This window comes from Nycticebus coucang, chromosome 19 (assembly GCF_027406575.1).
Source record: "Nycticebus coucang isolate mNycCou1 chromosome 19, mNycCou1.pri, whole genome shotgun sequence".
Classification (NCBI taxonomy): Eukaryota; Metazoa; Chordata; class Mammalia; order Primates; family Lorisidae; genus Nycticebus; species Nycticebus coucang.
This window is the reverse complement of record NC_069798.1, coordinates 58,762,498-58,779,665: the sequence shown is the minus strand read 5'-3', so window position 1 is coordinate 58,779,665 and position 17,168 is coordinate 58,762,498. Positions and strand designations below refer to the sequence as shown.

General features: G+C 44.8%; 1 long non-coding RNA gene across 2 annotated transcripts; it reads right to left on the bottom strand.

Annotated features, from left to right (window-relative positions):
• Nucleotides 1-8,770: 8,770 nt before the first annotated feature.
• On the bottom strand, nt 8,771-16,625 carry LOC128571875 (uncharacterized). 2 transcript variants are annotated; one of them, XR_008375989.1, is made up of 5 exons: nt 16,433-16,625; nt 15,986-16,129; nt 13,473-13,651; nt 10,492-12,459; nt 8,771-9,267 (listed from the first exon to the last, which is right to left on the bottom strand). It is a non-coding gene; the product is annotated as an uncharacterized LOC128571875 (long non-coding RNA). The 2 variants fall into 2 exon arrangements; XR_008375990.1 differs by having other exon boundaries at nt 10,492-10,543.
• Between the last annotated feature and the right edge of the window lie 543 nt (nt 16,626-17,168).

Sequence of the window (17,168 nt, the reverse complement as noted above, 5' to 3'; positions counted from 1 at the left end):
CTACCTCTTTTTTTTTTTTCAGACAGTCTCACTCTGTCATGTTGGGTAGAGTGCCGCGGTGTCATTGTAGCTCACAGCAACCTCAGAATCTTGGGTTCAACCTCTTGCCTCAGCCTCCCGAGTAGCTAGGATCACAGGTGACTACCATGAGACCCGGCTAGTTTCTCCATTTTTTTTTTTTGGTAGAGACAGGGTCTTGCTCTTACTCATGTTGGTCTCCAACTCCTGAGCTTAAGCAATCCACCCACATCCATCCCCCAGAGTGCTAGAATTACAGGTGTAGCCCAGCCTTGTCACCCTTATAAGAAGGGAGGGAGAGGTAACCTGCTCGCTCTTTCTAAGTCTTGAGTGTGAGGCGCTGAGGTAGTGTGCTCAAGACAGCCTCACCATGGTCAGTAGAGATACCTGTGCACCTCTTTCCAAGTCCATCTCAGTGAAGTGAGGTTGCCAGCTTGAAATTGGCCATGGTAGCAGCATTCACACTCCAGAATGAGCAAAAGTTACCAAGCAGAGTTCTTTTATCTTTTCTTCTTTCTTCGGAGAGTCAATTTACCTGCATACCATGGGCATGGCCCTGGAGTGTTAAAATCCTTGGGTTACCAAAAGGTATGATTTAAAATCCTGGGCCTAGAGTAGACTTTAATAACTGGGAAGAAAATCCTTTCGTAAATTGTTTTCCAATGCTTTCCTTTGAACAAAATTGAAAGAGTACTCAGTCAAGACAGCCAACCAATTTTTTTATGTGACTTTTTTTGTAATATAACTCAGAAATTCAAAGAATTGAGGAATGTCACTAAAGCAAAACCCCTTTCTTGTCATATAGTTGCTATTTGAACAGCGCCTGTCAGAGCGTTCATCCCAAACAGTGAAAAACACGAAAAGACTCCCCAGGGAACACCAGCTCTCTCTGGCAATACGTAATCTCTATTTACGGGCACCTGGCCTTCTTGTGGGGCAGAATGAAGTAGCCCCATTTACTCATTAAGAGGTGTGTTTCTAATAACATTTAGATTGTATATTTAATGTTTGTTAAAATTGTAATATATCTGTGTATTTTAACCAATTGAGTAATAAAAAATAGTCATGATAATGAACTTGACCCAGAAATAGAAAAGTCAAGCCTATGGTCTCAAAAACTCATAGACTGACTTTTGCTGTAGAAAATTATAACAGTTTGATTAATTTTAAACTTCAATTGTAAGGAATATCATATTAGGATAAAATGGGGGGGGGCAGGTTGAATTATTTGGGGGAGGACCAAAAGGAAAAATGTAAGTTTTCCAGGTATGAAAATTCCTACACTTTTCGTATAGAAAATGTGGAGTATCACTTCATTGTGGTATTTAGATTCGACTGTGTGTTATTAAAAAGTCATGTAACAAATTATTTTAAAATGTCAATTGTTAAAATAACTCCTCAGACAAACTTCTTATTAGAATGTATAAAAATTCCAACTGTCCTCATGGGAAAAGGCTTCCAGCAACCAACCCATCCTGCAGTTCTCTTTTGAAACAGAAGTGTTGAACAAAGAGATGGCCCCTGACAAAAGAAGGACTGCAAGCTGAGTGACATGTTTAAGGTAGCCAGGTGGGGGACCCAAACTTCTCAGCAGCCCTTACTCCCGTTAAAGTCTAACTGGAAATTCCCAAAGCATTTTATCAGGAATCAATTACTTCATGGACGGGATTATAAGTTAAATCATACAAGAAAGTCTTACCACAGACGGTTTGGGGACAATTTTCTTTTGCACACCAGTCAAAATATGTTGAAAATTATTTCTTCAGCAACTATTCGCATTTAAATGTAAAACATTAGATATCAACTTTAACATGTATGAGCATGGAACATGTCTTTCAAACTTCTTTCAGATGTGGCTCCAACCTGTGGGAAGGCCCCTTCCCTGGAAGGCCCCCAGCACCTTCTAGACTCACTGGAAACTGAAGGTCAGATGTGTCAGGGAGGCAGCAGACCCCACCATTCAGCAGGGCTTTCTATTTAAATTAATCTTTCTGTCAGCACCAAGGAAATAGGTAATTGGGCAATAATAATAATTGCTATAATTATGCAATCCAGAAACAAAAAAGGAAAGGCTTAAGGCCACTCAAATTCATTGAAATGCTTGGATCCAACCTTTGTTGTAGACAGGTATAAGAAGTTAATCGATTTTAAACATTAACTTTTTAAACTTTGTCTGAGATAAAATGGGGAAGGGATGAAATGTGAATTGTACACATTTTATTTATTTATTTATTTTTGCAGTTTTTTGGCTGGGGCTAGGTTTGAACCTGCCACCTCGGGTATATGGGGCCAGTGCCTTACTCCTTTGAGCCACAGGCGCCGCCCAGAATTGTACACATTTTAAAAGAGATGAAATGGAGTTAGCTGGTATGCCTGCCCATGTTTATGCAAAGAGGAGAGAAGGCAACAGGCTTACAGTGACTGTTTCCTGGTGTGCCCCCACACATGCTACCAAGTGGAAGATTCCATCTCAGGTCCCCCTCAACCTCCTACAGGGACAGGGGACTTGCCAGACAGATCCATTCCAGAGCCAATTCAGTGATTCTCTTTTGAAAGAGAAGCACATATAGAAAACAACTAGACACAACTGTATGCAAACTATAAAATGTGTCTAATGGAATCTAAGAACCATAATTATTTGACTCTCAAATACCATCTGCAAGAAAAATACAAAACTAAGTTCTTTTTTTTTTTTTTTTGGCCGGGGCTGGGTTTGAACCCACCACCTCCGGCATATGGGACCAGCGCCCTACTCCTTGAGCCACAGGCGCCACCCAAAACTAAGTTCTTTTTTAACACAGAAATTTGGCATTGTGCCTTTTACTCCTTAAATACATATGTTTCAACCCTCACATTTTATGCCAGATGATATTTCTCAATGTTTAAAAGTTATCAGCCAATCATACTTTTCTACCTGTGTCTCCTTGGCCACCAACACCCCCCTCCAGGGACCTTCCCTGGAAAGGTATTGTCCATCTGTCCTGGTGAGTTCAAAGGTGATTATTAGGTTTTTAGCCCAAATAACTGGGTGGAGGGTGGTGCCATTTATAATGGTCTCAATCCTATGGAAGGATCGAGAAAGTGAGGTTGGTGAGGAGCAAGGCTGTTAGAGCTGAATCAAGAGAAAACTGTCAGGAGTGGGAAACTTCATCCTTTATCCTTCTCCTGAGCACAAAACTCATGTCTGACTGAAGAGTCAGCATCCCCACCTGAGTAACCAGCAGGTATCTCAAACTTAATATGGCCCAAAGAGGACTTTGATCAGAGTCAACATAGAATGTAGACAATGACCTGGCTGGGTTACCTGGGAAAGAGAAAACAGGTGAGAACAGAGCCACAGACCCCTTCGACATGGAACTTTCAAAATGAAGCCAGTGAAAAAGAAAGGAAAGGGAAGGCCAGATAGTAGGAGGCAAACATCTTACAACTATGGTTGTGGTGTCATTATCTTATTATTTTTTTTAAATTTTTTATTTTTTGAGACAGAGCCTCAAATCGTCACCCTGGGTAGAGTGCTGTGGTATCACAGCTCATAGCAACCTCCAACTCCTGGGCTCAAGCGATTCTCCTGCCTCAGCCAAATAGCTGGGACTACAGGTGCCTGCCACAATGCCCGGCTATTTTTTGGTTGCAGCCATCATTGTCATTTGGTGGCCTGGGCTAGATTCGAACCCGCCAGCTCAGGTGTATGTGGCTGGCGCCTTAGCCGCTTGAGCCATAGACGCCGAGCCCATTATCTTATTTAAATTTCACAAAAATCCCATGAAAGATCTTATTATTCCCCCAGTGTGTTGATGTAGTGAATGAAGCTAAGAGAGATGAATTAGTTAAAGTAAGCTAACCTAGGCTGCAATAACAAATAAACCTTCAAATATAAGTACCTTAGCAAAAAGATTCATGCTTGTGCCAGAATCTGGTGCAGGTTGGGTGACTCTTTCTGAGCACCTCTCTTCTAAGAATTGACTCGGGAACCCAGCCTCCTTCTGTCCTGTGATGCCACCATCTTTGACAGGAGGTTAACAGACATCTGAAGCTGCCAGAACAACAAGAGGAAGCAATCTTCCCCTTCAGGACATCAGATCCTCAAATGCAAAGATGGTAAATGTCTTCCAGTGGGCTTTTCTCCTTCAAGCTGGAAAGTCCCAGCCATCATTCATAAGCCTTCACCATGCTAGTTGTCCCATTCGGTGTACTTCCTTTTTCAACATGTCCTTTGAAAATTACACCAAACTGGAATATTAGTCCCTGGTCAGCAACTGTCCTGTCCCACCTGCTTTGGTACTACTCCCTTCCTGACTTGGAAGCCACACCTCTGCCCATACAGATCCGAGCCACAGTCATGTTTCAGCCAGTGCTCCGTGTTGCTGTCTTTAAATTGAGACCAACATTGACCTCCGCTCATTTTCCCCATGAACTACTAAGAAGCATGCAAAAACATGTGCAATTGCTTTCTTTTAACACAAACCCATGTCTTGACATTTCTGTAAAATTTCTTTTTCTTGGTCTCTGCCCTGCATATCAAGTCATAAGAATATTCACAGTCTTGGTTCTCAGCTCTATTGTACCGTCAAGCCCTCCAAAGTTAAATTGTGTCATCCACAAATTTGATGAGACAGCCTTCTACACCTCTGCCTGAGTCTTTGATAACATTACAAAACAGGTCAAGGTCAAAAATAGAGCCCGGTGCTGTTCTCCTAATAGTCCTCTAATAAAAGTGGACTGCAGTTTCTTCTTTTTATTTTTTTGCACTTTATAATTTTCTGAATAAAGGCAAAAGAAAGAGGTTTCTCCCTTCTTGTATCATCTGTAAGCATTGCCCTTTCTGTGCCTATTTGCATTCTTTTTGTTGCAAATACAAATATGTCAAAAATGCCTCTTTGTTCCTTTGCATTAAAAAAAAAAAATACAGCTCATTGCCCACCTTACCCTAACTGATTAGTTCCTCTGTCTCTATTCTTAATCACATGCCATCTGAGCCCACATCCATAAGGAAAGGCATACCCCCAACACAATCAGGCCTGCCCTCTTCTCTTCTCTTCCTACTATAGCAGAACTCTCTCTGACTTGACTTTAATTACAGGCTCCTTTCGGGGTCTCCTACTCTCCTCAGTTTACCCCAGGATAAGGATCTCAGAGGATGACTCTCAAAAACTCTCAGGGGCCTGAATCTTCCTACATGCAAGCCAGCAAGTCAGGCTGCCACACTTTTATGGATCCTGGTTGAAAGCATGAGACTCCTGGGTCAAAGGACAGTTTATTACTCACATTATTTGTACTTGCCAGAATTATCAGCATTTTTAAGTGGGGTCCCCAAACCCCAATTCCCACAGGGCAATGTGGAGAGGGGCAGGTGATACCTGCAAGCACAGTAGGTTGTAATATAGTAGAGCAAATTTGAATTTAGGGAACTTGAATATTTTATATTAGGCAGTAAGCATGTCTGCCCTTTGTTCTGGAGATAGTCTGGAACAAAGAGCTATCAGTGCCTAGCTTGCAACATTTACAGAAACATGACAGTTCGGGGGAGGATTATCTCCCAGCGGTGACACAAGACCCATGTTCCCTTGCTGCATTCAGGCCACCAAATGCAGACACAAAATGTATTTGTGTAGGCTTTGCACCTTGAAGCTGGATTTTTTAGCCACAGTCTCAGCCCAATACCTCCTAGCGCCTCCATTTGGACTCAGGCCCTACAACAACATCTCCTTAGAAGGATTACACCAGAAACAATTGTGGTTCCCTAGGTAAAAATGGGCTTGATGCAAATGATCATCCAAGATTAGCTTGAGTCTTCTCTTTTCAGCCACCTGCTGTCCACAGACACATGACTATTTTCTACATCTCCATTAAGGCCAGCCATGGGCCAAATCAAATCTATAATCCACTCCCCAAACGAGATCCTTCCTTAGCTTCTATCACTGGTATCGTGGTTTCCTCAGGTTGAATGCCTGGGGCGTATCAGTTCACACTCAATACACCTGTTGCAGGTTGAATAATGGGTCCAGTTATTTGACAAATGTATGTTGAGCTCCAAGAGGACGACAGGTGTGGGCTGGGCTCTAGGCTGCAGGATTTATTAACATCCCATCCAGCTTCTCACGGGTAACCATAAACACTTTTTTTCTCTCTAGCCAAGCCTTGGAACAACTGCTAGCAATGGATTTTTTCCCATTATTTGTCTGTTTTTCCACAGTTTTGAGCCCACTCTATCTCAGAGCCCTGCAGGCGGGTAGAAGTTGAAGCCACAGAGATTTGTGAGTAAACTTCAGCAAGTAGACCCAGGGTGGCTTTGATCCCCTCTCCCAAGGGGAACATCATCTTCTGTATCCATGTGGAACCGCTCAGCTGGAGAACAAAAGAAAAAAAAGAAAAGGAATAAAATATTTATAGGAAAGCTATTTCTCACAAGCAAACATTTGTTCTGAAAGCTTTTAAAATATAATTATTTTTCTCCTTCTTGGGTTTTTCTGTTATTAACATGAAACACTTTCAAGTCTCCTGGTTCGATTTCCAGGAAGCAATAATCCATTTTGCCTTGGGTGGATGGAGTTCAGATTTCAGAAGTGAAAATGTTTCCACTGGAATTGCCACATGGACCTCTTGCTGCTTCTTTAATGTCCTTGCATAATGAGGCTCCGTTCCCAGGGGTGAGATGGACCAGCCTCTTTTCCTTCCATCCTCTCCTGCAAGAGTTTTGGTCCTCTTTGAACCATAGCTGGACTCCTGGCCTCACTGGCTCTCACCTGCCAAGTGACTTTTGCATCCAAAGGGGAAACCTCTGGGCCAGCACCGTCCAACAGAAATGAAGCGTGAGCTGTAAATGTGAGCTGCAAATGTACTTTTAAATTTTCCAGTAGTCATTTACAAATGTTAAAGTAACTCCATGAAATTAATTTTAATATTTTATTTAACCTAACCTATCATGTCAACATATAATAAATGTAAAAATGACTGAGCTAGTTCACATTCTTTTTTCTTTTCTTTCTTTCTTTTTTTTTTAAGAGACAGAGTCTCACTTTACCGCCCTCGGTAGAGTGCCATGACGTCACAGGACTCACAGCAACCTCCAACTCCTGGGCTTACGCGATTCTCCTGCCTCAGCCTCCCGAGCAGCTGGGACTACAAGCGCCCGCCACAACGCCCAGCTATTTTTTGGTTGCAGTTTGGCTGGGGCTGGGTTTGAACCTGCCACCCTCGGTATATGGGGCCGGCACCCTACTCACTGAGCCACAGGCACCACATTCTTTTTTCAGCTAAGTCTGAATTCACTGTGGAATTGACAGTTGTAGCACATCTCTGAACCAGCCACGTTCAGGTGCTTGAGAGCCACAAGTGGCTGGTGACAGCCATGTTGGCCACCACCGTGTTAGGCTCAGTATGCAGACTGTTACAGCTCGCATGCAAGCAGCGTGCCCACAGCTGCCTTCTGCTGCATGTCCCCACATCCCCACCTCATTCTTGTTAAGGCAGGAAGACATCTTCCTCTCCAACCCCCTCCACTCTCCTTTTGCAAGCTTACCCCAAAGAATTCTTACTTTTGAAACTTTTGTTGTCAGTTCAAAGGAAAAACGAGATCGGAATTGTGTCCAGAGTAAGTATGGCGGGTCCTGCTGGCAGTCTGCGAATTCCTGACATCAGATGATCAGGTTCTGGATCTGGGCTTGCTAAGAATGACTTTGGGCAAAGCATTTGGCCTTTTTGAATCTTTGCTTTCTCATTTCAATGTGGTGTTTGTCCTATCATATTCTACCAGCATCATGGGATGGTGAGGTAAGAGAGGTCAAAATGGTAAGCACGAAGGGGTCCGTGATGCCACATAAAGTGCAAAATAACATTATTTATTATGCCAAACCATTAAAAGCTGTGCAGCTACAAAAAATAATAAACCCACCATAACTCCAAGGACAACATGAAGATTCAAATTAAGAAACTGATCCAAAGAAGCAAATTTTTTTAATTACCCACATGTCAACAAATTTCTTAACCACTATCAAACCTTGTCATTTTTATTTACAGAGAGTGAGCAAGGGAGAGAGAGAATGATACATAACCTGCCAAGATAATAATCAACTGTGGTCCTTGGTGCCAGGTACTCATCATGAGAATGCCTCGCAATAAACTTAGTTATGATCTTGACAATGGCACTGCAAAGGGCATCCCATGTGGACCTTGAGATGTCTACAGAGAGTTCCTGCAATATCTCTGCCCCATAACCACCTGTACATTTTCTTGTACTGATAATTTTTAGATTAGTAACATTAGCTTCTAACATTCCCTATGACACCACTTAAACTTACCTTCTCATTGTTTTCTTTAAAATGAGATCTGTGAGCTGGGGAATAGGGAAATATGTTGTCTTCTCATATTGGGAAATTGTTCTCCCTCAAGTGTTACTTAAAAACAAAATTCCAATTTTGAACTTTTCCCATTTGCCTTTACTAATTACTTCCTTTATGTTCTATAACTAATTCCAGTTCAAATAGAACCGAGTCACTACGTCATCACATCTCCTGCCCCTAGGGAAGACACTTCACAAATGGGTCATTCCATAAAGACAGGAGCTAAGAGGTGTCTTGGGCTTCATGAATCACAATTGTTGTCAGTCTCATCCCATCACATGACACTACATTTGTCCAGGTCCAAGAGTGTAGAACCTGTTCTTACCTCCAAATGCACATTCGCTAGTTGTATGGTGTGTGGAAACAAAGACCAACCAAGTGAGAAAAGCAAAGGCTATTTATTCAGAGATTGCTATGTATAGCAAGGGAGTCAGCCACCCACTATCCCTGGCAGGCAGAGGAGTGGGAGAGATTTATAATGGCAAAAGAGAAGCATTGGGTTTGCCCTGACCGGAGGTTTTTGGCAGGGGAAACGTGTGGGGAGATGTGCTAACTAGACGCAGGACATCCTATGTGATTAATTAGAGGTACATATTTGGCTTTCTCTGGTTGGTCTTAAACCAAAATCAGAAGGAAAAAAATGTCAAGGAATAGGTTAGTTATAAATCAAATCCTGGCCATTTGGGGCCAATTGTTACAGGTCTATTATTTGGCTTCCCAGATTGTTTCTAGAGACAGTGATCTGACTTCTTACAGACTAGTTTCCTGGGCTGGTTGCTATAGATAATGGGCTGGTTTTCTGGGGCTGGTTGCTACAGATAGTGGATCAAAGTTGTACTTTTATACGTCATCTGGCCATTGTCCATTTGTCTCTCAGGTGCTAAACAAAGGCAGCGAGGATGGCAGGAACCTAGAGAGGGATAGACAGGAACAATCAGCAAATTATCAAATAAAGTCACCAGACTCACACCACACCCTGGAAGCCACCCGTCCTCATTGCCCACTTCTCAGTCATACAGCTTGGTAATATTTTTCATCTTCATTGGCACATTGCATGAGAAAGTGCCTCAAGTGCACATGCAGTCCAACAAGGGCCACCAAGAACTTGCAGAGACCAGAAGCAGGAATTAAGACACGTGTCTGTGGGACTGATGATGCAATAGGTTATTCAAGGGGAGTCCTGGGGTCCCCAGAGACGTCTGGGACAAAGGACTTGGATGCATCTCCTTGGATTCCAGCAATCCTAAAATGCTTTACCATAGATTCTTTGGAAGAGCTGGATCTACTTCCAAGCACCCCAAGTAGTCTTTAGTATCCTGAGGTGAATGGGCTCTGAGTCAGGTAGCATCCACCCTGGCTCAGAGGTGCACAGCAGGCACTATGTTAAGTGCTTTAGGCACTATGTTAAGTAGCCTTATAAGGTGGGTACCTTTATTTTTAATTTGGTCTAAAATCAAGCTGTTGACAGATACATATGTCCCTCCTGGAGGCTCTATGAGGGAATTGTTTCCTTGCCTTTCCAGCTTTCAGGGGCTTCCTTCATTCTCTGTTTTGTTACCTTCCTACGTCACTCCACCCTCTGTGTTTGTTATCAAATCCCCTCTCTCACTCTCACTCTGCTGTTCCTGCCTCCTTCCCTCCTTGGGCCCACTCAGGTAATCCAGGATAATGTCCCAATCTCAAGATGCATAACTTTTTAATTGTATTCATTTATTTATTTTGGAGATAGGACCTTGATGGCTGCTCATGTTGGAGTGCAATAGCCCGATGATAGCTCACTGTGGCCTCGAATTCCTGGGCTCAAGCCTCCTACCACCTCAGCCTCTTGAGGAGGTGGAAACAGGTGTGACCCACCACACCTGGCTAATTTTTAAAACTTTTTTTTGTTAACTTAATTATCTGTACCCTCATATTCATCTGAAAAATAAATAAATAATAAAATATTTTTGTAGCGATGGGGGTTTTACTATGTTGCCCACGCTGGTCTCAAAGTCCTGGCCTGGCCTCAAGGGCTCTTACCACCTCAGCCTCTCAACGTGCTGCAATTGCAGGCATGAGCCACTGCTCAGCCTCGAGGTCCTTAACATAATCACATCTGCAAAGTCCATCCTACCAGATAAGGTAACATATTTACCAATTCCTGAGATTAGGATGTAGATATCTTTGCAGGAGCCATTATTCAGCCTCTGCAATGGATAAAGGGAATGAGTTTCAGAAAGGTTAATTTATTTTCACAAATCCTCGTAGGTAGTAGTAGTTGAGTAGAAGTTTGAATTTTCCATATATATCAAGATTCCCTTCCTGAGTTCACCGATTTGGCCCTTGAAGTCAAACTCAGCGTGGTACCCTGTATATTCACGTCAAGTCTAACCTTCACCCTAGGCGCATTGGGCCTCAGCACCACCAGCCAGCGCAGTCAGCTTCCATTTGATCCAGAGGCTCCACGCTCCAGGGAGACATCACCCTCAGGGGAGGTTTGGTAGGCAGAGATGCCTCTTTTCAAAGCTCAGCCTCCTCCAGCTCCACAGCCCAGCAATGAACTCTGGTTTCACCTTTTACTCCCTGGGCATCTTCCATGCACTGCCCTCACCCCTACTCCAGACCCCTCAAAACTTTTCCCTGGCTTCTCCAGCTAGTGCTCTGAGCTTTCCCCTCACCACACACAGGGATAATGACTGCCCTACAGTTGTTCTTGTCCCCAGTTTCTCTCCATAAGAGATCAAGGGTTAGAAAGAATACCTGGTCTGACCAAGAATTATTTCCAAGCAAGTCCAGCGTACCAGCCCCTGATGAAACAGGGTGCTGTGGACCAGAGGGCCCCTCAGGGAACCTGCTGAGCACATACCCAGATTGAGTCCCAAGAGGGACGAAGGCTGTCCTTGGGAGGAGGAAGGTAGACTCTCTGTTCCACCATGAAGGCCTCAGAAAACTTGATGAGTTCTTGCTTACACAGGACAGAATTATAAAAGAGAGCAGTGTGCTCGTGTTGGGCTTGCTAATTCTCTGAAATTCCCGGCTCTGCGTTGTCTGCTCAATGCTCCCTGCTTCATCGGGACCTGGTATCTCGTCTTCTGGGTCCTTACAAGTTGGTTGGCTATTCTGATACCCTAACCTCTTATCATATAATGTATCCAAAAGTCAGGCCAGAATTTCTGCTGTCCCAATTCTCAGGGTCTGTTCAATGAAATCACATCCATGGGAGGTATTAGCCTTTTGTGGTATCTTCTCCAAAAGATCAAGGCCCCAAAGTTAAAGAAACACAACCCATTGCACCAGGAAGAGACGCCCTGCTGCTCTCTTTTAATTTTCCTAATTGCATGTGGGCGGGCAGGAGCCCAGAGAACACAGGAGAGGTACTCATGACAAAGAAGAAATTAATAAAGACCACAGTGAACCCAGATTCTTCTTTAATTTTCTCTCTAGACCACGGTTCAGTTACCTGTTAGAATAATTGCAGATCAATTTTGTTCAGTTAATAACAAAAAAATTGTCCAGAATTCCCTTTGATCTTGTTCCATAGGGATAAATTGTATACAAGGAAGTTTGGCAGGAAAGGTGACTCTCAGAGGAAGTTTCTGGGCCTCTTCTATGGGAGGACAGTTTTTAAGAGTCCCCAAGTGCAGAATTCCCCATCTTGATGCTCTCTGGATCTTTGTGTTTGATTTCTGCAGTTGAGCAAGTTTTCAGCCTTTCCACCAACCATGACCTCTGGCCCCCGCTGCGATATTGCAGAAGGCACCGCAGAAATCCTGGACACAGTGGTGTGAGGGAGACATTTATTGCCTGTTGTGGCTCTAAGTGAGGCTAAGCAATGAAGTACGTTCAGGACACACATGTCGTGGTGAGCCTGTCCTGGCGTCCTGTCACCTTGCATGTAAGCAGTAATGTTGACTGACTGTGGATGTTAAAACGATGGTTCCTATGACTTGAGGGCACAGCTAACCCATCGATCTTCTCTTATAACATACCCTAATTTTCCAGGTGTCTTTAGAAGCGTGACAGTACTAGCACACTCCCCCATAGGGAATAAATATAGCAATGTTTCTGGGTCCCCAAACACGACTCCTGACTTTTTCATTGTTACATATTTCCACAGGCCACACTACAAAAAGAAAAGAATTTAAACAGTATTGAATACACCATGACGAGCCTCTCCAAAGAGTATGTAGTGTCTTAATACTTCAAGACCATGATCATATTTATATTATTTGACTTGTAAAAATCAAATGTATATTCGAAATGGAAAATTTATTTGAAAAATCAAGATTGAAATAAAGAACACCCCTCCCCCAATTCCAAAATGGCCAAGAAACATATTCTTATTAAGTTCCTGGATATACTTGGAAAAGTCATTTAACCTTCCTTTATGGGTTTCTGTTTCTTAAAATTCTGGAAAAATCAAGGCATTAGCTGGATTACCTCTGAAGCAACACAGTCCAGTAAAACTTTCCACAGTGAGAGAATGTTCTATTTTGTTTCTATGTTAGAAACAAAATTTTAGATATTGTTTAATTAAATTTAGTTTAACTTTTTCTTTCTTTTCTTTTTTTTTTTTTTGAGACAGAGTCTTACTCTGTCACCCTGGGTAAAATGCCCTGATATCATAGCTCATAGCAACCTATGAACCCTAAACTTTGGGGCTCAAGCAATCCTCTTGCCTCAGCCTCCCGAGTAGCTAGGACTACAGGCGCCCACCATAACACCTGGCTATTTTTTATTTTTATTTTCTTGTAGTGGAGATGGGGTTTCTCTCTAGTTCATCTCAAACTTCTGAGCTCAAGCAATCCACCTGCATCGGCCTCTCAGGGTGCTGGGATTACATGCCTTAGCCACTTCCAGCCAGTTAGCTTAAATTGAAATAGCCACCTGTGCCTAGTAGCTATGTGTCAGACAGGGCAGCTCTAAGGGGTCCCTTCTTGATGTAAGGATTATGGAAAGAGAGATGGAGGTCAATGCCATGGAACTCAGGGACCTCGGGACCCACATCTATAGCTACCCCAATTTAGAGAGCCATTCCTCTGCTGAAAGGACACTGTCAGACGTGTCCAGCCGGGTGAGGAAGATCAGACCACAGGCCCCAATACACGGCCACCTGCTTTATGGTTAAAGTAGCACCTGGGAATCCAAAGGAGAAGAGCATGAGGGGCTGGGCGAGCCCTGATCAGGCACAACTACTTAGCAGCCGGCGGGACACCAGGCGGGAAAGAACAGAGCAGCATCTCCCACGCTCCAGCTGGCCTTCCCCGAGGTTTTCGGTCTTACTCCAGACAGCTTTGGACACCCGCAACGCACAGCTGTGGAGAAAACAGGACTTAGTCCAGTTAGATAAGGGAGCTGGCTCCCTGCCGCCAATCAATCAGAAAGCTTTTAAGATGGGAGTCTATGAAATATGTATTAAATACCAAAAAAAAATGAATGCAATGAAGTTTTCAACTTAGAAGCGTTCTTGGGAGCCAGGAGCCAGGTTCTCACAACATAAAACCTGCATTAAGATCTCATTCCAGACTGGATTCATATCCACCTTCCTAAGGGATCAGTGAGGTCCATCGGGGTATTTTCCCTTTTAGGGGGTGGGGGGATGGTCTGAAATTTGGTACTCTTCCCAAGAGCTAATTGCCTTTCTGAAAGAAACAAAGGCAACAGAAAAACACTCATTCGTGGCCCTGTGTTTTGCACAATCACAGGCCTTTAAATTGCCACATTAAAAACTCTTCCCGAGGCCACGTGGAGCAAGGCGATTATGTTTAATATAACCTTCTGGGTTTTGGTTTCATGCAGACCCACAAAGAATATGGAAACATGTAACTCCATCCTGCCCAAAGTACTTCTGCAGTTTGAGCCTCAATTAAAATGTTTGTTTACTTATCTGCTAATCTCATTATTTTTTTTTTCTAAATTCATTCTCAGTAAATGGGAGTACAGAATCTGACATCCAGTCATTTCTGAAATATGACCAAAATAGAAATCTGGAGAGAGAGCTATTCAACCAGGGGTGGGGTGGGGGGAGAAAATACATAAACTCCCAAATGAATGACTCCAAGTATCCTTTAATTTTCCTCTAACAGAAAACCATTTTCTGCCAGAAGGTATGTGCACAAAGGAGTAACTTTTTAGAAATTTACCAGTGATTTTATCATGGTAAATTGAGCCACAATCCCAATGAGAATACTTACTATTATTGCTAGAAATGCATAGAGCCTGTATTTATTTTCAGAGGGTTTGGTATCATTTTTATTAGTTGCTCTTCACAAAAAGCAAAACAGAAACCACCCTGAACCTCTAAGAGGTAGATCAGATTTTATCTCTCTCTCTCTCTTTCTTACTCCCACCCCCTTTCTCTCTCTCTCTGTCTTTTCCAAAAAAGGAAACCATAGCTGGTGATCCGCCCTGGGGTCAGTCAGCCCATGGGTGGCTGGTTTGGCACTAGCAGCTCTGGTCTCTCTGGACTCCCAGCTTACCGAACTAGTGCTGGAGCCCTCTCCTACGTCAGGGTGGACACATGCTTGTAGCCAGTAACTGCGCCAACAGACAAACCTTTCTGCCTGAATACTCCCCAGTGTCACCATCTGGCAGTCCCTGAGGGCTCAAAACTCCCTCACCAGTGAGACCTTCTAAGGTGATTCTTTTGGTTTCTTTGTAACTAACACCCGCTGGATGGAATCCAAGATCCTTCTTACTCCAAATTCTTTTCTATAGCAAGTAAGTCATATTGTTATTTTTGCTATGATCTGGCCGTGACTCCCAGGCTGTTCTGAAGTCCCTGATGTCTTCCCAGAGGCAGAATGTTCTTCAAGGGGAGAATGACCCCAGTATCTGCCTATCCAGGTTGGGGGAGGAAGAGCTTCCCAGGACTGGCCAGATCCGCCAGCAGGGTAGGCCCATCACTGTGCTCCGGAAGGCTGGAGAAGGGCCACTTTCAAGGTGGGCCCGTTCCTGCCTACAGGCCACAGTGAGTACCCTGAGCATTGTCCCAAAGTCCCTTCCTGCTACAGATTCTGGGGCAGAGACCCCGGCTGCTAGAGAGCGACAGAGCAAGGTTAAGGAAACAAATGAGTGAAATAAGAGCCTTGGCTCTGCACTCACGTCTGCAAGCTAGCAAATCACCCACATCACCAGCAACACAGCTGGCATGGGCCCCCACAGTGCTTCCCAAAGAGTGCTCCGTGGAACACTACCTCCAGGAGCCCCTTGGCAGAATGTGGGTTTCATTGTCACATAAATCTGAGAAACACCGGAGATTGCGTTGCCCTCTTCCCAGAGTCCAGTTGGCACATTCACATCTAGGAGATGTTCTGCAGTGAAGAGCCCTCACTTTGTCCAACTCAGAGCTCCCCACATGGACCACTTGCAGACCCTCTTTTTTATGGGACTGAGTTACAGCGCATCCATCTCCTGAGATGTCTGTTTGCTCTGTCCTTTCCTCTCCCAGGCTGGCCCTCCTGTGCAGGCCCCCTGCCTTTGGCACCTTTAAGTGAAGCCCAACCCATTTTCCACATGCCTCCCGTGGTCAGAGACCCACCGCACCGTTCTATGGCCTCCTGCAATAAGGCCGCCATCTCCCTCCCCCTTCGGGAGCCTCCGTCATCGACACCGCACCCTCTCTGTGAAGCCGTCTTTCTCCCACTCACCAGGCCATTCCCACCTTCCACCGGGTCGGTCCTGAGAGAGGCTGAGTAAGAGCAGGAGCTTCGGGCACAGATATAACTTTGGATCCTCTTTCCTTCCCCCACGGGCCATGTGGTTCAAACGTCTCAGAGCCTTGGTTTTCTCATCTGCAGAGTGAACACAATAGGACTCGACTGTTGGGGTGTAGTGAAGATGGGGCGAGCCGATAATAGGTCAGCGTGCTGGCCTGCACATGGAAAACTCCACAAATAGGCATTATTTTTCTTCTGAGCCAAACACTCCCTGCTAAGCCCATTTCCAGATTCATGTTTATTCACACACACACACACACTCTAGGATTCCTTCCCCTCCTTCCCACTACCTGGACCTTCCTTCTTCTCTAGGCCTGACCCACTCCCACCTCCCCCGGGAACCCTCCCCTGGAAAGGCCCGTGCAGCTCAGCCCTGACCTGCGATGCTCCTGCAGCTGTGGCCTTAGCTGTCTTCTGACATTTCCAAACATTCTGTGGTGTTTCCTGCCTGGTCTCCAATAGGGCTGCAAACCTTTGCAATCAGGGACCCCGTCCTCAGGCTCCACATGACCCATGGACCTGTGCTCTGCAGAGATGAGGCCTAGCCTGGGTGTAGATCCAACTTAGGGTGACCCTGGGTTCTTCCCACCCCACCCAGACTCTTCCAAAGCCTTGTTAGTTCTCAGTGTGCTGTGACCTTTGAAGCCCCGCCCTTTTGGCATGTGCTAGGGAAGAAGGACAAACCTCAAAGGCCTGCTCTTGTTTTCACATCCCACACACGAGAGGGGAAATCAACGAGCTGGTTGTGGGGATGGCACCAACGCGCACACGGTGAGCACCGCGTCTGGGCCTCCGGTGGATACCCCCGCTGGAAGGAGCCTGAACTGGGGGGATCAGGTGAGGGCAGCTGAAGATCACGCCTGGGGGGTGTCGCTTCAGCAAACAGGCAGAGCAGGAGGGCGCCCCAGAAGAGAAGCACGAAGACAAAATGACCAGAAACCCCACGGCAGGTGGCACCAGGGGTGCTAGGAAGCAAGGGGTGACCCTCACCCCACCTGCTTCTCCCCAGCTGAAGGCTTCAGCAAGTCCGGGGAGTCCTCCACTCTGGAAGCTGAGCCTTGGCCTCGCACCTCCTCTCTCCACCCCACAGCACAGAGGGCCGCCTGCCAGCTGA